The following is a 6000-nucleotide window of genomic DNA, read 5'->3' as shown; positions in this document are numbered from 1 at the left end:
AGCACCCTCAGCGTGCCATCTTAAATAGACTTTCCCTTTTCAATTTTGGCAGCAATACCGTCGAGTCCGGCCTAAGCTTCTTCCAGAGTAAGCCTCCGAGAATTCCATTTAACATGCTCGGCCTTTAACACGGACCGGGTCATTGCTCTGTCGACATCTGCACGGGCTTGATCTTGTTCACCAAAATCTACTGAAGCTGGGCCGATAATCGGGAAGTGTTTCGTCTGAGGGTCTCGAGGGTGTTAGTAGCAGTTTTGACCTTAACCCTCAGCTCCTCGTTGACCTTGGCTCGGTTTTTTGCTTTGTCTTGAGCCACCCTCAGAAGTTCTTATTCGGAGACCCTTTCAGCTTCGACTTGGGCAAGCCTCTGCCCGCGTTAGTAGCTTCGGCCTTAAGAGACTCAATATCTTACCTTAACCCAGTAATTATGGCCCCTTGCTCCTCGATCTACTTGGCCGAGGCGGTGGTTTCATGAATAAGATAAGCATGGTCCGCCTCAAGGACTCGGTTCTTCTTTCGGTAAGAAGCTCGGGGTCTTTCTTTGACTCGGGGTTTTCCTTTTTAGCCTCCTCGAGCTGGGCACCAAGGACTACCGGGTCCTCATTCCGCTGCAATCGCTCTCTTTCTCTTGCAACAGAAGTTTGAACTTCTCCCCTACCCAGCCCTGGGCATCTAGCTGACCTCGCAAATCGTCCACGTCTCTCATTGCTCGGATAAATCCCTCATTCGCGAGCACGATGGACTACAAAGGGAGAGAAATTAAAAGTTAACAGAATATAAAGAAAAACTGCCCAAAACGAACAAAACTTGAGAAGTGGGAACGCATACCTGATTACCAGCATGCATGCTTTCATTAAAAAGGCATTGCCAAGACACTCTTTCCATTTTTCCATTGTCGGACTCCGACACAAGTGGTCGAAGATAGATGGACACCCCGACAGGCAAGGATAAAAAGCTAGTGTTCTCAGGGACGGTGATGGTAGCAGACCTCGTCCTGGATGGATCGGCCCTAGGGGCAGGAAAAACATCCATGAGCTTCGACCTAAAGCCGTCCTGGTTCCTCCGGAGACCGAGAAGGCCTCATCGGCTTTTAGGGAATGGCAAGGTGGCCAAATCCGGAGTCCGCTGCCATAAAAATGGTCGTTGCTGTAGCCCCATCTCGGGGAACATGTCTTCGAAATCCACCTGCTAAAAGAAACGGGCTAGGGAGGTTCGGTCCGTCTGGTCCTTTTGGCCAGGGGATCCCCTTCCGAAGAAGATTCATCCCTAACAACAACAATTTTTGTCTCGAGCATAATGAATCTCAGCAGAGGGGGATATTATGAAGTTTAAGCGACGGGGACTGAAAGACCCTTGGTGGTGGCAGGTGCAGAGGCAGAGGCAGAGGCAGAGGCAGAGGCATCGGTCAGAGCGTCCATACCTCTCTCCTCCAAAATAGCGCCGGTAGACTGATCCACCTTGGCAGCAGCGGCAGTGGTAACACTAGCAATCATGATGTCATCGTCCTGGAAGTCTCTAATACCCCGGACTTGGAAGGAGCCTCCAGCCCTCGAACTTTTCGTTCCTTTTTTTTGCCCATCGTAGATGACTTCGGAGGCTTGGTAGATTTAGAAGCGGACCTTTTATTTTTCGTCTCTTCAGCAATAACTCGCGCCGAGAACTCGGCGCGAGGGGAGGACCCATTGGAGTGGGCCTTGGTGTGGACTTGCCCTTCAGCAAACCAACAAAGAGCACTATCAAAGTCAAAATCGAGCAAAAAGGTGAAAGGAAGTGTGAAGATGGGCGGATAGAAGGCTTACCATGATTTTTAGGTGAAGGCAGAAAATAAAAGCAGAAAACAAGGTGTGGTTTTATTGAAAAGTAAATAGTGAAAATAGAAGGAAATGGGCTTTTATAGGCGATGGGTAATTATGATGAAACGCCTTGATCAGATAACCAAATAGACGACCAATCAGGGGGTTACACGTTGTCAAAGTTAGACGGACGTGATGTGAAAAGACGTTTTGTCTTCCCGCCAATTTTGAAAGCTTACAAAAGAAGATTCTGCTGGGATCGACATTCCACTTCTCGAACATAAAGGAAAAATTCATGCGCAAAAAAGATCTGGTTCTGTTTGGACTAAACTGAAAAAGAATAAAAGCATTCATAACCCAAAAGGGTCCTATACTGTTTGTTATACCCTATTTTAACCGGAGTCAAAATAGTTTACAACATCCCGGTAATTCCGAGGTTAATTAAAGTTAGGGAGTCGCCACCTAATTTTTTATGGTGAATTAGGACACCTAAAGTTCATTAAAGTTATTTTTTAAAGTTAACTCCATTTAAGGTCTACGAAACTTAAGATTCTAGGTAAGGGTTCAACTAATTCTAAAGGGAAGGTATTAGGTACCCTTTAAAATCCATTAACAATGGTTAACCGACCGGATTTATGTTAATTAATTAAGGCTAAAAATATACAAATACAACATTTTAAATGTTTGAAAAAATAGTTTGTAAGTATTATTAGGATTTAAAAATGGAGAATATAAGGCTACTATTTAAATTAGAATGAAGTAGTAATTTATAGAAAAAGACTTTAGCCATATTTTAAAGAAATATGCCGGATTGGTCAACACGTTAATAGGAATTTAATGACCGATTATTAACTTATTTTTAACTGCTTAGCTTATTAAGTAATAAATAAGATCAAGAAGGTAAGAAACAAATTAACTCCCTACTATTATATGGAAAATAGTCTAAAAATATAACTACCTCTTTTATGAAAGTTGGGCCTTGTTTGGTGAAAATATGGAATAGATTTGGAGAAAGACTTATCACTATTAGAAATGGTCATTTATTGCCTTTAAAGAGAATTAACCATAAAACTAAAAGGGGTTTATAAAATAATGTTAAGTTATAATTTAAAATAGGCGGATAATTTGAAATCGAATTTAATTCTCGATCTCATTACTCAATCCATTTTAGATTTGTAAAAGCAATTTAAAAGAAATTTTGAACTGACGAAATAGGCTAAATTATTAAACTATGAAAGAAAATTTAAACTCTAATTATCTATTATCACTAAACTATCCCACTAATTCTATTAGAGTTCATCTAGGCTAAGAAAGACAAAAAAAAAAAAAAAAAAAAAAAAGATAAGTGTTAGGCAAGTAACCAGATACACAAAGATAGAGTAACAGAAAATACATGTGTTAAATGGGTTTGGCCCATTCAACATGCTGCCATATATTCTGCTATATGGGCTTGGCCCAACATCATTTTTTGCACGGTTGATAGAGTGACTCGAGGAATACGACGTTGGGCTTTTAGCCCAACATAGAATGCGGGAGAGATGTTCGTCAGATTCGTGCAGGGATTTCACATACAAAGACAAAGAGAGAAAAGAATTAGTAAATGAGCCCAACTATAATCAATACCACTCAAATCTAAACTCAATGCATCATATCAAAATAACAGATTTGAATGACTTTAATGAACAATGACATAGTGGTATGTTGACTCCTCAACGAATTAGAGCTAAATTTTAGAGCCACTTGCTAAAAATTTGCGGCAGCAAGGTTAATCTAAAGTGGTGTTATAACCTCAAAATACGATAATAATCAGCTCAGAATGAAGCTGAAATTCAGCTCAAAGCACTGTAGAAATTCAGCTCGAAATGCAGTGGTTCATGACCCGAAAGTATAACAACAAAAGTGACTAACGTTAGAGTAGTTCATGACCGTAAGTAAGGTGGAAAATGGCTAAAATGCAACATTTCACGGCCCAAGATAAGGCAGCAAAAGAAACGAACAAAGTAGGCTCAAAATGAATGGGCAGTTTCAGTTTGGTCATGGGCAGAACAGACCATAACTTACATTCTTTATACAATGGGAAAACTTTCTAGTAATTATTCTGAAAAAGATGACTATAGATCTTCCCCTTTTGTTTTGTTTTTTTTTTTTTAAAAAAAAAGTTCAACCAAGCAGAATAACATAATGACCAAACTGAACAAACAATAAGCAAACAGAGTCGAGACAATCTTAATAACAGAAAAGGGAGACTAAAGTATCTGCTCAAACATTACTAAGACTAAACTAATCTATAGGAAATGTAACAGAGAGGAAGATAAAAAAAAAAAAGAATCCCAAACTTGATGTAATTTTTCTAAAGAAGCTCTGAAACAAGCGAGTTCAAACTTCTCATCCCGCTATATTCTGTTGACATATTGTCATTGTTTAATCTTATGCAGCAAAATTTAGTGAACACTAACACAATTTATATATGAAAAACAATAACATTAGCTCGAACCAAGCATGAAACCAGATTCAAAATTAAAGTTAAGCGTCCTGTTTAAACTAAATCATTTATCAAGGGATTGGGATCAACACTGGGCAACACATAACATTGTTAAAGTCGGCTATCCTATGGACCAATCACTTAATCATATTAGTAACTGAGCTAAACAAACTAAGCATGATAATCCCGGCTAAACAGGACATAGATACCACATTAAACACGATTAATTAAATTAAACTGTATTAAACGTTATAATTAATCTAAACAGAAGATAAACCTTACCCTAAAACATGAGAACTAAACTAGACAGGCAACAACATCATTAACATACCACAGGTCATCTAGCCAAATCTAAACTCATGAAACATTATTAATGGAATATGATCTTATCGTATTCTTCAAAAAAAAAAAAAAAACAGGACACATATTAATCACAAGCAGGTTTGATGCCTAATCTAAACCAACTAACAATCAAACGACACGATTAACACACTAAGCAAGCGTGAAATTCACTGAGTAAGATTAAACTGTGATTGTCCAACTACATAAAACTGACTCCTATGAACATCAAATAGGGAATAAAACGTATTACAAGGAAGAGAGGAGATTGCTGACCTGTTTTGGGTACAATGAACTGGGTGTCGATGGCCTCGAATCTACTCTCCGTTATGAATCGATTCGAAACTCAACTCGAAAATGGGTGGACAAGATCTGCCATGGTTGAAAGAAAACTGAACCTTTGCTAAAAAAGAAAGAGATGAGAGAGAGAGGAAAGGGAAAGGAAAGAGAGAGTAGAGGGACGGCGTATGTTTTGGTTGAAGGGATTAGGTTTAAGTTTCAACTGATTAAATAAATGGGCCAGATCGGGTCGGGTAAAATGTTGGGCTGGATCGGGTGAAAGGCTGGTCGGGAGTTGGGCAGGCCGAACGTGTGGGCTGCTTGTTTAAAGGATAAATGGGCTTGATCGTTTGGGCCCTTAATTGGTTGAAAAATATTGATTCTTCCTCCTTTATTTTAATTATTCTTGGGCTTTTAACTTAATAACTAGTACAAAATATATTATGTGAAGACAAGTAGTAATTAGTATGTAGAAAGTAAAGGATTTAATAAAGTAAAGTTAATTTAACGAGTACAAATCCTAAAATGAAACGATGACGAATCATTTAAAATTTGTGATAAAGTAATACTAGTAATATTGATAGTAGATTAGTGAAAACGAAAGTAATGATATTAGTAGTAGTGGCAATAAAAAATAATAGTGAAAATAAAGCATTTAGCTCGTCAATAAATTTGGAAGCTCAAGGAAATAAAATGGAATAAAGGAGGGACAAAATTGAGTGTCAACACTGTTCAAAATCAAACTTCTATACATTGGTAGGAAAGTTACTACTTCGGTTATTAATAACCATACAAAACATGGCTAAGCATTTGGTCCTAAACAAAAACGGGGAAAAATTAATCCGACGACCTTAAGGTTAAGAACTTCGATTCATATCCTCGGATGCTCTAGCAGGTTCGTACTTTGCCTAAGTGGCTTCAGGTCCACACTTCGGCACAGTCCAGTTGTCGTTGGGACTGATCTATACGGCAGCATTGACTTCGGTTGGCGGCTCATCGTCATCAAGAATGACTACGGGAGCTTAGTCCCCTAGGAATAACTTCCTTTCTAGCCTCCGAAAGCAGAAGATGAGATCTGATCCGGGAGCCAATACTTGTAGAGGCAAC

Source organism: Lycium barbarum, chromosome 9 (assembly GCF_019175385.1).
Source record: "Lycium barbarum isolate Lr01 chromosome 9, ASM1917538v2, whole genome shotgun sequence".
NCBI classification, from domain to species: domain Eukaryota; kingdom Viridiplantae; phylum Streptophyta; class Magnoliopsida; order Solanales; family Solanaceae; genus Lycium; species Lycium barbarum.
This window is presented reverse-complemented; position numbering follows the sequence as displayed.